The 19,247-nt window shown below is 36.2% G+C and overlaps 1 protein-coding gene across 1 annotated transcript in view; it reads left to right on the forward strand.

Moving 5' to 3' along the window:
* Positions 1-19,247, forward strand: part of LOC149780909 (SH3 and PX domain-containing protein 2A-like) — a 42,314-nt gene that overhangs the window by 20,355 nt on the left and 2,712 nt on the right. The window lies entirely within an intron of this gene.

A 19,247-nucleotide genomic window follows, 5' to 3' on the forward strand; every position in this document is an offset into this window, starting at 1 on the left:
TTATATTTCGACTGGTACAGTACTTCTCCCGTTATTGTCGCCACAGTTATTGGAAATTTTAATATTTTTCCTAACTCAGCAACATCTTTTATTGTAGCACCGGTATCCTTAACTGAATCAGCCCACGAGTTTATTTTTTCACGCCTTAAATCGGTTAATCCATTTCCACGCATCGCGTTTGTAAAGTGTTCTATTACTCGTTCGGCTACACAATTTAACCTTGAAAATTTCATCGGCGCTAGTTTATCAACGTTGGGTTTTTTATTTATCTCATAGATTCCATAAATAACCGCCGTTACAGGATACGCTCGTTCATAATACGGTTTGTCAATACCTGTCAGTAGACCCGGTCTGGAATTTTTACTTAATATGATAGTTTTATTATTGCCAAGGACAGGATCATATTTGTCACGGATAATCCAACTATCTGTTTCTGTTAATACAATAAATTTTACTCTGAAGAAATATTTTTGATTGCCCTCGTATTCAGCGATGTAGTTAATGATAGTTGCCGCTCGCTTGTCGTTCATTGTGGCGTCCTTGACAGCGTCCTTGACTTTGTCGACACTGACTTTGCCAGTGTTGCGTATAATCTTGAACGTTGACCATGTATGAGATGCACCATCCGTGTAAAATTCTTTCTTGGCGTCGTGAATTTTCGAGATCAAACTTTTATTTTTCGGATCAACCAGATCTCGTACTGGCAAGTCAGAAGATAATCTGTCAAGGTTGAATTTATATTTAACAGGCCTAGTTTGGGATAATCTCTCAAACTCGTTCATATAATTAAAACAAATATTTAAATAAAGAAAATTATATATATATATACAATGTCCCAATGCAGATGGTTGATGATCGGCTCGGTAAATCGATGCAACAAATCCTGTAGAAGGGAATTTTGTTGGATGCACTCACAAAACATACGACGAGGAAGTCTAGGACCAATACCATGTCTACGGTGTGGTATTGGAGTGCGAGGAAAGACAGGATTATGTGGGAAGTGCGGCGGGAAACGGTTCAGAGAACTTAAAAGATATTATGACAAAAAAAATAATAGCGGTGAAAACGCTATAAAATCCGTGAGGGATTATATATCAAGATTTCAGACAAACAATGATTTAAACGTATAATATTATTATAATGGAGCAAAATATATTTGTCCCACATCCTGTCATAACAAACTATGAATCAAATATTAATGGTATCATCAGACACTGCAAGTTGAAGAGACCAGTTGGCGTTGTTTCTAATACTGGCTATCTAATGTTTACTGTTGGGAAGAAACATTATCTGTGTCATAGATTTACCTATGAGTGTCATAATGGGATGATCAATGACGGTCTTGTTATTGATCATATTGATGGAAATCCTCAAAACAATAATTTATCCAACCTTCGTGTTGTCACACGAAGCGTGAACTCTGCATGTGGTAATACGGGAAGATGTAAGACAGTTTCTAGAAGGGCGGTAATTTCCACAAACATAGAAACCGGCAAAGAAATTATGTTTCAGTCTATGAACGCGGCTGCGACATATTTTGATATTGACTCGCGTGTGGTAAAATACGTCGCAGAAAATATAACCAGATCTACTTTATCGAAAAAATATAAACAGAAAATTATCTTTAAGTATCAATAACTATCATCACCACATTATTAACTATCATCACCACATTGAATTAATTTTTTTAATTTATGTCACAGTAGGTCCTCCATACACTACTGAATTTTTGATTATATAAAAGGGAGATTACTTTGTAATATATAGTTTTCTTCGTAGATTTTTGATTTTTTATGATCGTAATTAGTCAGTTTAACTAATTACTCGTAGAAGTATTATTTATGTTTTTTAAATATTTCCCCATCATACAACATTACGAGAGATCATGATAATGTTATTGATCCGTAGGAAGCTGTGTGTGGAACAGAAACCGTTGTCATGGTAATCGACCTGCAGGTGTGTGTTCATGCCACTGTTATTATTGATTCTCAGTCTGCTTAGGAAAACCGCTGTTATAAATACAGAAACTGTTGTTATTGATTCTCAGTCTGCTTAGGAAAACCGCTGTTATAAATACAGAAACTATTATTCAGAAACTGTTATAAATACAGAAACTGTTATTATTCAGAAACCGCTGTTATAAATACAGAAACTGTTATTATTCAGAAACTGTTATAAATACAGAAACTGTTATTATTCAGAAACCGCTGTTTAGTGTAAATATTGGTTCCTTAGCTATATAGCTAGCTATATAGCTAACTATATATTAACTTCCGAAACATATGTTCGTAACAATGTTTGATAGCTCAATCAGTATGGTATTGGACTGTGACGCTCGCGGTCCAGGATCAAACCCCCATGGCTGACAATTTGTCGGTGGTGTACGCATAATTGCGATTTTTATAATAGTGGGGGGAACCGCAAACCCCCCCCCCCCGCTCAGCAAAATTCCCACCCACAACATTGACTTGTGGGTGATACATATTTTCGTATCACCCACTGGATTAATTATTGTGGGTGGGATTTTGCTGAGCGTACATGTTTGTACTGTCCTTAGTTAGTGCCGTTCATTCATAATCTGAGCTCGCTAATACACTCGATAGGGGCTCTTCATTCATTGTATATAACCATTTCATTGTATATATCCATTTCATTGTATATATGTTATATGTATATCCTCTAAACTTGGTAGATTGCGGTGGCAAGCTACGAGTTTAATGAGGATTGTGCCGTCCTTAGTTAGTTATGTGTATATCCTCTAAACTTGGTAGATTGCGGTGGCAAGCTACGAGTTTAATGAGGATTGTGATGTCCTTGTGCTGTCCTTAGTTAGTTATATGTTATATGTATATCCTCTAAACTTGGTAGATTGCGGTGGCAAGCTACGAGTTTAATGAGGATTGTGCTGTCCTCCCTCTTGGGCCTCTAGACCGTTGTTTGGCGGGTTAGGGGCTCTCGTAGAGGGAATATTTGCCTAATGAACTTGGTAGATTGCGGTGGCAAGCTACGAGTTCTTGGTTGTGCTGTCCCTGAAACATCCCGACGAACTCGCTAATACACTCGATAGGTGTTCTAGGGATATTTTTTTTTTATTTTAAAGATTCATATATTATATAATGAACCATGAAAATATCAATGATGTAATTGTCGCTATTAAAAAATTGAAAAAAGATGGAATTAATATATCTGATGAACTTAATCCTGAAAAAATAGTTTCTGATTTTGAGATTTTACAAGAACGTAAAACCATGGGGACACACACACTATCATCTGAATACAGGCTCATGAAACGGATTCAATCGGCAATGTTTCAGTCGCTAGCTACCGTAGAAGATGATCATGTGAAGGAGTTCGTTCCTCTCTCTGCCGCCGTAGAAAGAATTAAATCGTTATTATCCCACGAGTATGAGGCAAAGAAAACGATTAGTACCCGTATAAGACTATTAAGAAAAATAATGTTAGATCGTGAAACGATCCAGAGTAACTTCGTTACTGGTGAAACGATCCAAAGTAGTAATTTTGAAGATGACTGAGATCTTTGATCAGAAATATTATTTCTGAATTTGATGGGTTAGTAATTTGTTTTTTTTTACTGAAATTTAACAAATTTGTACAAATTTCTTAATTTTGACTACCATTTACCCCATCAAAAACATAAAATTGTACAAATTTCTTAATTTTGACTACCATTTACCTCATCAAAAACATAAAATTGTACAAATTTCTTAATTTTGACTACCATTTACCCCATCAAAAACATAAAATTGTACAAATTTCTTAATTTTACAAATTATTTATTTCTGAATTAATTTATTTATTTACTGAATTAATTTATTTTTTTTTTTTACTAAAATCAAGAAAAATGCACGAATTATTTGATTCTGACGGGGTAGTTGGTAGTCAAAATCAAAGAAAATGCACGAATTACTTGATTTCTGACGGGGTAGTTGGTAGTCAAAATCAGGAAAATTGAGCAATTTCGTTGTATTTTAGTAAAAAAAAAATAAAAATCTCAGTAAAAATAATATTATTAATAAATAAAATTAATTTATAATAAATAAAATTTATTAGGAACAATTTGACAAAGTTAGAACTTTCTTGATTTTGACGGGGTAGTTGGTAGTCAAAATCAAGTAATTCGTGCATTTTTATGTTTCTGAGGGGGTAGTTGGTAGTCAAAATCAAGTAATTCGTGCATTTTTATGTTTCTGAGGGGGTAGTTGGTAGTCAAAATCAAGTAATTCGTGCATTTTTATGTTTCTGACGGGGTAGTTGGTAGTCAAAATCAAGTAATTCGTGCATTTTTATGTTTCTGAGGGGGTAGTTGGTAATCAAAATCAAGTAATTTGTACAATTTCAGTAAAAATCAGGAAAATTAATAAATCCTATTTTTTTTTGTGATAGAAATTTTAATTTTACTTTCATCGACCAGCTTTTTTAGTTGCCTGGGCCGATTAATTTGTACCAAACACAAATTTGTGCCAGTAATAATAAAATATTTTTTTATTTATTTTTTTAAGTTGATCGAATTTGATTCTGATCTCTGTTACAAATGTTCTTCTAACTGTTAAGAAATCCTCGCGTGTAAAAACCCTCCATTACATGAAGATCTACGACAAAAGTCCTTAGGACAGAAATCCTTACGACGGAAGTCTTACGACAAAAGTCTTACGACTTTACATACAGATTTATTACAAGCTCTTCTTCACGTATGTCAATTAAGCGATTAAGGTGGTCTGTGAGTTTAAAATTGATTCGCGTTAACATATTATTGTGACACCGTAAATACACAGGATTAGTTGGTTCTTGCACGATTAAACTTCCAGGGGAACTTGTGGTGTGAACGTGTACAGGATGTATCCTTGTTGAGCTTGATTTGATCTTCCGAGATCTATTTGATAGCTGCCATCGATTACGTCACAAACCAGATTGACCGCGACCGTCGGTGTTATATTAACGATTCCCGGAGATACGTGTCTTCCACCGCCGTGTGGATCATTATCATGTCTAAGAACAGCTGCTGGTGGTGCTAGTTTTTTCCACGCATCGAGTATTTTAGGAAAAAACTCATCAATGACATCACTGACAGATTTTCTTAACTCGGTTACACTATACCCGGGAAATTTAAAATTTGGTACATCGGCTTCTGTTAATTTATATTTTTCTAACCATCTTTTTGCATCATATCCTTCAAATGATTCTAAACTAACCATCGCTTGAACTATTCGGTTATTAAAATATTCCATATCTGATATAAGCTGATTTAATATTTCCACACGCGTGATGATTTTTTCACGCGATGACGCTGATATGTCAAAAATATGTTCGTTAAAATATTGATTTAGTTGATCTAGTTGTTTTTTTACATTCTTGATTGATTTCCTGAAAATATATAATAATATCACTCCGATGAAGACTAAAACTATTTGCTTTTTCCCCGGAATTGTTAAAAGCCCATAACTCATCATAACTGAAAACGAAAAACCTGCTGAGCATCGATTTACCTTTTAAAATACGTAGTTCTTCCCCGTATGATGGATTAATTTCATGATATGATTGTCTATCCGTGACATAATCAGACTTTTTCGGTTCTGGTGGTATCGGTGTTATCGGTGGTGATATTTCAGGCCAACCTAGTACGGATCTTATCGTGGATTGATAAATATCAACGGCATAATCAGGCGAGTTTATTTCAATCGTCGAGGACAGGGTGGGTTCATGAACATTAATTGATATTTTTGATTCTTTTCCTGTTATTGATTTTATTCTACGCGCAAATTCCTCACTGATCTCTTCAATCTCGTAACTGCCAGTTGGTATACCAACAACAACCCAGTCAGGTGTTCCATCGGGTTTGTTCTTGTTAGTAAATACAAGCGAATTATTTGCTGGTGTACCATTAAATGATTTTGATCTGATATTTGGCCAGCTGTAATATACTCGTAATTGTGCTAGTGCTATTTCTTTTACTGGAATTGCAGTGGGAAAATTAACACTAAATTCAGGATTAATTGAACTTACCGAGATCATCGTTATCTTTGGCGGAGTTGTGTTGGTCACGATCTGCTGGAGTAATTCTGTCATTATTGATACTTGTATCTTTAATACCTTCGTCGTATATTTTGGTTATCATTGAAAATTCGAAATCAGATATAATTCCATCACTGAGACTCGCTGATAACAACGAGGATAATTTCGAGTATGCTACCGTCGCTGTATGTAATTTTATTTTGTAATCGGATAATTTTTCGTTCGTACAAGTACATATTTTTTTTGTGATGATATTAAGCACACCTGCAATAGTTGTTGCTGCTGAAATACAAATAGTTACAGCTACTGGTGCCATCGTTGTCAACGCTGATAATATGACACCGGTTCCAGCAACAACAGCGGATACTGAATAAACAATCACATCAACGATAACCAATCGTCGTCGATATTTTTTTACTTTTACTGTATATTGATCGACTTGATCTTTTAGCGCCGCCTGCCATTCACGTGCTTGATTGTATCTGTATTGTGCACCGTCCATATATATTTTTATGCAGTAACCAATTGAGGTGTTTCAGCTACAAATTCCAAACACCACCAGAAGGATGTTGCGGTTAATTTCTTATCATCTGCTTCCAGAATAAATATTTCTTCGGTTCCGCTATTTAATACAACAGATACAACCCCGGAAAACCTGTCTGTGGAATGACGCCATGGAAACGTTGTAAATATTTCAAATTTTGCAGCACTGAACACGGACAACCTGTACACGCCAGTGACTGTTGCGGTATATTTGATAGTATTATTTTGCTGCGACCATGTTGCAAATCCCGATGATACCGTGCATACGATGTTTGTGATATGCCCGGGAGTTATTCCAGCTGGAATTTTAATCAAATTGGTTTTGCTGACAATCTCAGGAATTCCCGCTACGACGTCTTGCTGTGTTTGTTTGATCGTGTCTAGGTTATTTTTGATATCAACGAGTTTCATGTCAATGGCGCGTGGAGTACCGAAGAATTTATCTATGGTATCATCGGTTTTTTGAAAATTTCTTCGAAATCTTCCAAAAGCTCCTGCGTGAACGTCATACTCAGCCCGTAACGTGGATAATTTACCGTCTACGGTGCCATAGTTGACATCGACGTATTTTTTTGTTGCTGCGTCTTCGTCAGATGTTGGATCTTTTAAAACTACTATTTTGTTCCCGTTCATGCTAAGTTCACCCATCATTGTGTCACCGGTGTTTCTCACGCGATTAGCAACACTTTTTGCAATTTCATCTCTGATGGTTTTAAGTGACATACTTGAATCTCTGATTTTGCCGCTATCAGTAAACACGGGAATATTATCTGTAACTGCACCAAGTACTCGCCGGACTATATCATTCCATTTGATATTGCTGGTTTTTAGTTTACCATATCGATCTTGAAAAATAACAACTTCATCTGGGTGAACTCCAGCCAGGTTCATGATATCAGCGAGGTCATCCTTAGTCGCATACTTCGACAGATCAACGTCGCCGGGCTTTTTCTTAACGCGTGAAGAAGATCTTCCGTAAATGTCAACCATTATAATAAGATCCGTTGTTTAAAATGCTTTACGCGCAACAAATTGGTTGCTTGTATAATCGTGCACGACTTTATGTGGCGGCCTGGATGATTTTGATATAGCGTCGAGTACATTAATTACTTCACGGCCGCATATTGGCGGATCTGTCATTGTTTGTGTGGGTAGCGTTGAATACCAAACTTTGGAACCTCTGGTTGTTGCGTGGAGTGGTGCGACATACTTGATAAATTCAACAGGTGGAGCTAACCCGTACGAATCAAAATAAACAATTCCACGCGGGTCAACCGCGTATGATACCCAATGAGTACCGGGTCCGGAACGTTTGTCAAGATTAATAATACCTGTTTCTAGTTTGTTTGGTTGTTTCGGTAATTGATCTCGCATAAAAACACCTCTAAAGGCAGATATTTTTAATTTTTTAGCGGCATTAAGTAAATCAAAATTTGATGCTGGAACGTCTAACGAAATGATCCTGGAAGCCTTAGGCCTCTCCCCCAACGAGATCCTGGCAATCTTAGACCGCGTCCCTTTTTTTTGTATCCTTGCCCTGTTGCTTTCTTTAGTGCCATTCCAGCAGCTGTTCCAACAGCACCTAACGCGGCCGCTTTTGCTACGGCTGGAGCAGCTGCAGCTATTAATGCCGGAATGGCCGCAAGTAGTGGAAATATACCACCTGTTTTAACCATGTCTTTGATGGCGCTCGGGGAGAGATGAAATTGAACTCCAGTTTTTGATTCTAGGGCTTTATTGAAATGTTTAATCTGATTATTTGTCAACGATAATTTGTTTGGACCACCACTAATATGATCTCGTTTTAGTGATATTTTAGTTCCGCATTTGTTGGCGGTTTTTGATTGAAGCTTTTTTACCTGACCAGGAGTCAGAGTAACATTAACATGACTATACGACATTTTTATATAAATAATATTTTTCTAAATAACACGATTAAAGATTTTCCACCGGTGCATCAACGACCCTCATTCGACCACTGCCACCTTCAAGTAACATGGCTTTGTCGCTAAGTATGACCGCGATCGCTCTGTAGAAGCCGGGAACAATTGGTGGACCAGCTATATCAGGAGGAGGGTTAGTAACATGAGCTCGAAAGTGTATATCAACAACATATTGTTTGGATAAATCAAGATGTTCTAGTGAAAAATAATAAATCGGATATAGACCTGTAAAATCTAGTTGTGATATTTGCAAACCTGTATCTATATTTTGATCACGTCCCATGAATGACATTAAACGATGATATGCGCGCGCTACATGATTTTGAACAAAATTTAGTTGTATATCCTCGGCTGGTTCTTGATGTCCATTTATCCGTAAGGAAACTTCATTAACTCCAAGGTTATCAAATATCATATGTGAACGTTGTTGATTATTCGTCCGAGCATTATCTTGTAGTGCAATAAAAATATGTCGTGGTGCAGAAACACCCTGTTGTGATGCTATATGCCATGTAAATAAACCATTAATATTGCTTTGAGCAGCATCTGTGGTTACTGTTAACCATGATAGCAATGATTTACCGCCTTGATCCATAAAAGATAGTAATTTTTGTTCCTCAGTAATAGATGGAGTCATTACTGGCATCCATAGTGAAAGTTTTGATATATTTACTTTACCAGCATCAGCAACACCAGCACCTCGCCAGATTGCATCATTATCATCACCTTTTCTTACGAGCACAATTGTGTGTTTAGCTCCAAAGATGACTTTTCTAACATTTCTTCAAAATCCAAAGATGTGAGATAATGGAATTGCACACGAAAAATTTCTATCATTTCCCGACAGAGCTGATCGGCGTGTTACAAATCCCAAGTTGAAAGTCGCATTAACACTTTTTATAATATCAAAATCAGCACCTGGTCTGTCTGCGTGCTCAAAATCAGCCGTTTGTGGATCAACTGAAGTAGCTCGTGTTACCAGTACTTTGGTATACTGAACATGATCAGCGTTGTCAGTAATATCCTTAGCAAACATCATTGTTGGACCGGCTGATCTTGTAAAGTCGTCAGAATATCTCGCCAGACCAATTATTGTTGTAGCAACGTCGACATCATTCTGAATTGATTCAATATTTTTTCCATCAATCATGTATGTGGCGCCACTAAATAATGCCATGATCCCGTTGTTGACAAAACCAACACGCAAATTAGCAGCATATGCCGTATTAGCTACAACATTCGTTACAAGTCTACCTTCTACTTCAATAAACGCCTCAGCGGGCAAGAAATATCTACTTGTATCATGAACCTGTAATTCGATTCTCCCCCGCTGATTTGGTAGTCTTGCGTCATAAGAATAAAATTGATAATCACGTACCGACTCGTACTTAAGGACAGGTGCCTCCATATCAAATGCTGGGTCTGATTCGCGCCTGAACATTTTTATTATAGTTACCATTTTTCCAAATGATGATCATCGTCGACGAAGACCACTTCCTGCTATTAAATTTGCTGTTATATTTTTTTCTGCTTCTTCAGATATCGCCGCTAGTTTTTGATTTGCAGCCTGATTTATTATTTTACTTACGTCTGCGGGCATCACCTCAGTACTTGCCAGTTTCACCGGTGGTTGTTGTTTTCGTCGCAATAATCGTGCTAGTCTTTCCTTGATCGCCGAGAACGCCTTACCAGCAACATTGACAATTGCACCAGGAGCTTTATCACGAACAATATCAATAGCCTTCATCGATAATTGTTTTGCAACAGGTGCTACTTTTGGAGCTATCCTCGTGAATAATCCCCGAATGACATCACCAAGTCCATTTCCGTAAATAACACTATAGATTGGTAATCGTGAGTTTACCGCTCTAACCTGTGTGGGTTTACGATGATTATCATGCACAATCATCTTATTTTATTTACCATTTATCTAACAACTAGTCATCAACGAGCTCATCAATAAGTTCTCGGTAAACGCCGATATCCATGATGCCACCTTGAAATAGTCGCCGACAAATATCAGCTGCTTCATTGGTTATTTCTGGTGAATTATTTCCAGCTCGTTTTCCTCCTATGAGAACTTCTAACCGTGACACGTCATTGATGATATTATCAGGACATAAACCACGTCCTGTTTTAGGTTCATCTTGAGGTGTTTTAAATACTGGTGGTTGCATTACCGGAGTAAGTACTTCAGTGGTGGCCGGGGGTGAGTCACCTTCTCGAAATCCATGTGGTGAACCTGTCGGTGTAAATGTTACATCCGGTGCAGAAATTTTACGTAAAGGTGAAGAAATTTTCTTCGAGGAGGGTGATTTTTTAAGTGACTCTTTAACCCTTTTAAGTTCCGACTTCAACCTTTGCTGTGGCGAAGAAGATTGTTGTTGTTCTATTTGTTGCAGAGGTGGAGGAAGCTGATACTGGGAGAATTCTTCTTGTTCTAGTTGTTTCAGTCTCTCTCTATAAAGTCTTTTTACTTCTCTATCAAGACTTTCGTATTCTAGACCTCTAGCTTGTTTTTTGTTGTAATATACGCGATATATCCATTTAATGAAATTATCATCATTTGTTTTTTCATGACCGGGTTTTAAAATACTAGATTTATTAGATATATTATCTAATATCATCTCAGGTAATTTCTCTCTTTCAGTTTTTCTAATTTCCTCAACAACTCCTTCGTTAAATTTTTCAATTAATTCTAAGTTTTCTCCTGCTGATTTGGGTTTGGATGCAAGTTTTTTTCTCACATCGGCGACTTCAGTACGAAGTTCTCCAATACCTTCAAGTATTTCCTCACCAACAGGTGGAGGCTGAGCTGTAGCTATGTCAGTTGGAAGGTCTCGTAAAATCTTCTTTGCCTGTTTAGTTCTTCTTGCTATTTTTTCTGATACCGGAAGAAGATCTTCTTTGATGACAGTTGTAACTTGTTCAGTAGCTGCAGTGACGGGTTTAAATAGTTTTTTAGTTCCTTCTTCAAACTCAAATTTTGCTTCTTGCTGCGCTTGTAGATTTTTTCTAAATGAGTCTTTGACAGGAAGAAATTTTTTAATTGCTTCTAATCGTTCTCGAGCTGTTCTTGCAGTATGAGATTCTGGATGTATCATTTTTATTATAACATAATAATTTAATTAATATCAGCAGAAGAGGAGCAGCAGAGAGGGTACCTAGCAACGTTGGTCGTCAAAAAAATAAACAAGAAATAAATAAACACGTAGAGTACTTTATTTTTTCAGATACTATTTCAAACTGAGGTTTTATTAGTACAATCGGTCATTGCAAAAATAAACATCTCAAGGAAAAGTTCATTTGTAAAATCTTGACCTTTCTACGAGATGATTTATTTGTTTGTTTTATTTGTTTTGTCGGAATTCTATGGTCTGTTCACCCTCTCTGCTGCTGTAACCTATCCTATCCTCGATATTTTTCGTTCCAAAAATGTACCAGTGTAACAATATAAATTACTTAATACGAGTCGGATAAACGTCACAGAAATATGCCAAGCAGTTAGGTCATTTTTACAAGTTGAACATGTTGGCCGATATATCCCATTTTCTTTGTTTGAAAATGCGATTGAGGCCAAGGCATTGCCTCGCGCCTAGCTCGTAGCAGTTTACAAGTGCTTGATTGCATCAACAGACATCGACCAATAAAAAAAACGTTATTTTCTGCAACTAAATATGCGAATATACGTTAACTATTTAACTATTTAATGTTCATACCATGGTGGTTCAAAATAGCGGGAAACAGGAGGTACGTCTCTTCCTCAATTGCGATTCGGTTGGTACAGGATGAGCTACGTAAAATATTGTTAAGGCAATGGCAGTACCTCATGTTTGTAATAAAAAAGCTGACGAGTAAAATGTTTTCCTACAAAAATTGCAACCTCCTTTTAGTTATTGGCTTTGAAAATAAAAATGGATGAACTACGAAACTATGAGTGTTTTCCTTGATAATGTAAAGTTAACCGCAACATTGGTACAACGTTGTAAAATCGTTATATAATTTCTTTGGAATAATTATATTAATTCTTGTCCATAGTATTAGGATCAATGCATATACATACCATTTGTAATTTACTATATCTTTTAGATCAGAGGACTATTTAAGTTCAATTTCATGTGTAACGTTTTAGCAACGTTGCCAAAACGTTATTTTCCCACTTAACCAAAACACAACCATATAGCAACGTTGTGAAAACGTTGTGTGTTAGCTGGGTGAGGGGTGTGCTCATAGTGACAAACAAAGGAGCTGAGTTGATGGATACACGGGGGAGTTGTTTTCATTTCTGACTTTTACCCGGGTGGTTGTCTTTCTGGAATATTTCTATGTATCTCTCCACCATTCTTATTTAGTGCCGCTAGCGTCTCTGGCAAGCGTTTAATAGCTCGAGCTGTTCTGACAATTGGAACGGGTTCACCTTCTGTTCCCAGAATTTTTCCAGTGGTTTCCGCGACTTTCTTAACTTACTCATGGGTTTCACCCATGGGTTTGATCAGTGGTGCAATTATGTTTTTTTAAAGTCCTTTGTGAGATCTTCACGCGCAATCTGTCTCGACTGTAAGGTATTTTACACGTTTTTACAAGTTTGAAGCCGGCTATAAAATATGGATCAATTCCAGATGCTCACGAGCAACTTTACAACGTCGATTATTCTTGTTTTTTATTTATCGATCAATGCTCGCCTGGGAACATGTTTTGGCGTTCAATATAATTCGATGCGTGGGAAAGCTTTGACGAGGAAATATGCAGTTGAGCTTCCACGCATCTATCTACAGGCTATCCAAATCAATGCAAATATTTATTCGATTTCATCATTAATGGTCTCGGTGTCTTTGCGGTTTAAGGTCCCACAAGAACCAGTGTTTATCAACGGGCTTGTGATTTCAAACACATCATCGCTGTCTCGGTTAAACGGCATAATCAGATGCACATGTCGAAAAGTCTCCATTTGAATCGCTGATATGCCTGCGTACTGTAATGTTGATATGAGATGATTTGTAGCGTATAAATCTTGTTCGTATTTAATCTTGATACTGACCCGATAATCTTGTAAATCCTCACAACGTTTATATAGGTCAGATTCGGGAACATGGAGTCGTCGCACTTTTGCTCAGGCTCAGTAGCAATAATACGTATGATACAACAACACCCTTGTATATCGTAAACCAAGGGGTTGTTTCATCCATGGGGCTCTGCTGTTTCGGCCCCTTAGTCCGTGTAGGAATTTTGATACCTAGCTATGTTACTGCTGTGCGGCGTTCCTTTGCAGTCATAGACGATTGATCCATGTGAAGTTCGAATAAGGTAAGTACACATATCTGCTCTGCCCTGCCTTTTGGAATCTTTATCCTGCGTGGTGTCTTGTAATTCACAGTCGACATGCTGGTATATAAGAAAAAATCAATATCTAATTCAATATTTTTTGTAGTATTGTTTTTACTTTACCAGGTACACAATGTGCAATCGCTTCATTCCTGGCTATTATTTCACTGACTTCTATATACATAACATTGTCAAACAGATGTGCATGTTCGGCAAAGCTGATTACGTGACTTAACTCTGATACCACATATTAAGAATGGTCGAGTACCGAGACCAATACTTAATGCGAGAAAGTTGGATTTACAGTATTCATAATGGGATGATCTGCGGCAAAGTTCACGTTTTGCAAGGCATACACTTTTACATTGATTCCATCCGTATTTTCCCAGTAACAGCCGTTTTATTTAATCATGGGCATGCATGCATAGCAGGAGAATACAATTTAGATCATATATTAGAATTTTACGGAGTCCATCAAGCAACCGATCATATTTTCGTATCACATTAATGAAAATGGGTAACTCAGGCCTTTGCAAATACAGAAGCTTGTTCATGCCAGGATCATGAAACTGATTGGCAAACTTAAATAAAATATCTTCCAAAACGGTGTTATCCCAATGAGCTCGAATGACCTGTTATAGAGTAATACATCAAAACATGGTGGTGTGCTTGTATATTTAAGTTTTCGTTTGCTTCACTTATTTGTACCAATAGCTTCTAAGAATTTTTCTCAGTGCTTACGCTGATATGCTTCTGCAGCGTTGTACAGCATTTAGTATTAGAAGTCGACTGTGGATGGTGTTGTAAGATTATAAAGTTGAAAACATCTCCGTAATTAATTTGTTCTTAAATAATCTTCGCTGTATTAGCTATTTTCACTTCTCATTTCGCTGTCATCGCTGTATTCACTAATCATGTCAACAACTCTACTTGGTCTAATGACTTTCCAAACTGTTCTCATAATCTTCACCGCGTTTCCGTCGTTATTCTTCTAATGCAAGGCATTAAGCGAAACGATTAATTTATTAAAACTTCTGACACGTATTTAAAAAGTCATACATGTTTTGAGCCTTTTTAACGAATCTGTATGACGCATTGAAGCGTAACATTGATTTCATATTTTTTGCCATTACAAACACTCTTATGGGGCCCCGAGTGGCCGAGTGGTCTAAAGTGCTCTCCGTTACGGATCACTGCCATCTCACCTCTGTCTGCATGGGTTTGAGTCTTGGATTCGGCCAATGTTGGTATGTTAGAAAACTTGCCAGTAGCTTCTTGTGGGTCGGTGGTTCTTTCCAGGGTTTTCCCGGGTTCTTCCTCCACCATTAATACTGGCCGCCATGTATAGCCTCTCGTTTGCTGAAAAATGTTAAACCCAACAACAATTACAAACACTCCATTGGTCGGACAACATCATTCCCACATTAATCCTTTCTAAAGTCTAAATCATCAACAGGCAGTGGATTCGCCATGCATAGATATATACTTTAATAATATACTCGCTTTATGTTAATAGTATCAATCTCAGCTTGAGTTGTGCTTGTCAAACAGTATTTATTCCATCTGATGTTAAGCTGTTGCACTTGCTGTTAAGCTGTTGCACTTTTACTTCTAACCGTCAAAGGTCATATTTGATCAGTAATAATTACCGCGGTTTGTATTTGCAACGTCAAACGGACCCGTGGCGTGCTAAATGACAGGACTATGACGCTCATACTTTTTTCAAACAGAATTACGTTGCAAAGAATTATGTATGTCTCGTAATTATAATGTATAGCAACAGCACATCTTCAGATTGGTTTTCACTTTAATGTACAACCAACTTAAGCTCAACATGTCTTCAGCTGGAAAGAAAAATATTTTGCGAGAGTGGGAATCAAACCTGCAATGACTCGATCAGCAATATGACACTGTACGTGATTATTCCAGCGAGAACTCTTAACAAGTAAGTTCAAACTCTTAGTTGCATAAAACCGCGCTGGTGAAAACGTACGTGACGCAATCCTGTTATATTAAGTCATTGTGAAATACGAAGCCGTTTTAAATTACTCTTCGATGTCCATACACGGTACTATGTATGGTAAGCATACATAGTCCCACAATAGTAATGCTAGGTCTCAGAAATTGATTATAACTTCCTCCAAGAACAGTTTGAGTCATTTTTTCACCTTGACGGTTGTCAATTTGGCCGTCTGTTGTATAAAGAAAAGAAGTGCTTGATTAGGCATTTAAAATGATAGGCACGACTTAATGCCGGTCCAGAAATGTCAATTTCTTTCTTGAGAAGTAAAGGCATGCAGAAATAGGCTATTTTCTTGATTTTATGCATCTTTATACAAGGGACAGATCAACTGCTTCATTACCAGCGGCTACATATGTATGTATGTATGTATGTATGTATGTATGTATGTATGCATGACTGTCTGACTGTCTAACTGTCTGTCTGTCTGTAGGTAGGTAGGTATGTATCTGTCTGTCTGTCTGTATGTATGTATGTATGTATGCATGCATGCAAACAGAAAAAGTTGATAAAAATTTAAGCAATGTGGATAAAAGTCTCACATAAAAAATCAACTTAGCTCTCATAATTGTCAAAGGTAATATATGAAAACAAGAAAAAGATTTATTTACTAAGAGATTAATTACTTTATCAAATGTATTACAAGCCTTTCAAACATTAAGAGCAAACTCTAACATAAGAGTCTGTAGAAAACATATCGAAATTATTGGAACCAGGTGAACAAAAGTTAAATATCAGCCTTATGGAGTGTAGAGGTGGTGGTGGTGGTGGTGGTGGGGGCTCCAGACAATTACATTACACTGCAATAACAACTACAATAGTTGCAGAAAGAAGGATCAGATGTAGAGAAGAGAATTAAAAAGTCATTTGAGGACTTTATTGCTGGTGGAAAATGCTGGAAGATAGGCTAACTGCTGTCAATAAATCTTTAAGGATTACAGAATAAACAAGATAGCTACTTAAAAATGAGGTAAATATGAATGAAAGTATGATTAGATAAATGAAGACAATATAATTATACGACTTACTGATTTATGAGTCAAATTCTAAAATACGTTTCAAAGATGGCGAGATGCCAAATCTCAGAAAAGGAACAGAAACAAACGGCTAATAAGTTTTATTAAGAAAACATTATACTTATATATAAAAAATATATAATTCAAACAGAAACCGACGAAAATGATAAAGAGATTATTAATGAATTAGATAAAAAAAGACTTTTGCATTAAGTGAAAGAATTGATACAAATCAATCGTCAGGAGAGAAATGATTACCTAGAGTAAACATAGATATGAGAGTAACGAATAATTAGATGGATAATATTGGTAAATTGGTGATTGATCATAATAAAATACCGGATGATAGTTATATAAGGTTAGATAAACTACCCGGAGGTATATCACCTTTTTCCGTTATGGACACTCAGTATGTTTCGGTTCATACAGAAAGAGAATCACGTGTTTATTCAATATTGTAAACTGTAAGTAAGTTTATTTAAACGGTTTTATTTATATATTATCTTATTTTCCAGCACCAAAAATAGTAGCTGCCACTTAAGGGCTTGATTATGCTCCACCAGGTTTTGCTGAATAAAACAAGAAAATCAACAACAACATCTTTATAGTAATAAATCTTTAAATATCTATTTTAAACATTCGTAGAAATAACGGGATATTCTCATTAAGACAGATAAGGAAATTTAAACAAATAATTTTAGCAAAATTAAGTGTTGTACGAATCCAAAGGCTTTAACAAAGAAACATAATTAGTATTTACAAGGAAACGCTTTTATGGATTTGGTATTTCAAACTACATTACTTTTGATAGTGAAAATGATACATATGGCACATCACAAAATTTTTCAGTAGACGTTATATCTCCTATTGCTATGGATATCAACAAAATATATTAAATATCACTCATCACTGCAGAAATTGGACAGTAAATAATATAAAATTGGCGTGGTCAACATATCATAAAACCAATGAATAGATACGTGTATTTACTGTCACGTAAGGAATTTATTGATATTATAGGTAAATTTGTTGCTGTTGCAAATCTAATCTTTATGATGTAAATGACCCTACATAATTGACTAATAATGCTATAAGTCTATTTGATAGTGCATAATACATAACGATGATGTAATTGGGCAAATTACCTTATATTTTCCTCAAGTAATTACCTTAACAGGACTAGCATCATATTTAAATGAGTGAGTTAACTGATTAGGAACAAACATATCATGGTTTCAAGACTTATAAAGTGGTAACTAAAAAGGATTTACAAAAAGACGAATTGCATTCAGGACGTAAACAATTATGATTACGTTTAACGCTAACTTTTATAATTGGTGTATATCATGATATAAATAAAGAATTTTGTGATGTTGAACATATAAACATTTTTTAGCGCAGGGTAGGACAAAATGCCTGCAAAGAAATGCGACTCTCCCCTTTGAGTAAGTTGTTGTTTTGTTTTGCTTTTTGTGAGGTTGGGGTTGGCGGGAACATGTTTATCAACAACGGAGAGACCTTACATATTAGTGTAGGCATTTGGCAACAAAATTCATTTAATTTGCATTCATAGTCAATTTTAAATTTGAAGAAAAATTATTGACGGTTATATCTGACTTTTTATTTTATTTTGTTTGGAGCATAGAACGCATAAGATGTGTGGATCGCATTTGAATTACATAAAATATATTTTGAATGTTAGTGGGCTTTTTAATAAAATTTAAAACTCACTTCCGTAGGTTTCTTTATAACATTTTGAATACCAGCGGCATGGTTTTGACTACTAGCGACCAGTTATCTATATATATTTTTAGAGGCCATTGGCCCATGTTTTTAAAATACAGTTTAGTGGACCAATGCGTCAGGAATGTTGCTATAAAATGTTAAGAACACTGAACTTGGTTTTCTGTCAAAAAAAGTGGAAAACCAAAGAAGGCCATATTGTTTTTGTGGTTTTTTATAAACATTTGCCTTCCGCTGGTCTAGGATTTCCTTTTATACAGTTTCGACAATTTTGAAGATCATTGGCCCAGAAATGTTTCATAAACTTTAGAAAGCCGGTCGCCATGATGGTCCAAGATTTTTCATATCTCATCATCATAATCAGCAGCAATAGCACCAACATGGCCGTCATTATCATCGTTGTAATAGTCATCATCGACAACAACACCATCATCATTATGATGAACAACACTTTATACTACATAAATTACAACTACTGCTAATATTGCTACACAACTACTTCTAGTATTTATAGTAATATTAGTCATAAGCTTGTTAGTACTCAGGCCCAGTCAGAGGCGGCCCTGGAGGGGCCATTTGGCCATAGCCTCAACCCCTAAGATGCCTCGAAATGCATTTATAATTGAAGAA

Source organism: Sinohyriopsis cumingii, chromosome 16 (assembly GCF_028554795.1).
Source record: "Sinohyriopsis cumingii isolate HCF-2022 chromosome 16, ASM2855479v2, whole genome shotgun sequence".
In the NCBI taxonomy this organism is placed as follows: Eukaryota; Metazoa; Mollusca; class Bivalvia; order Unionida; family Unionidae; genus Sinohyriopsis; species Sinohyriopsis cumingii.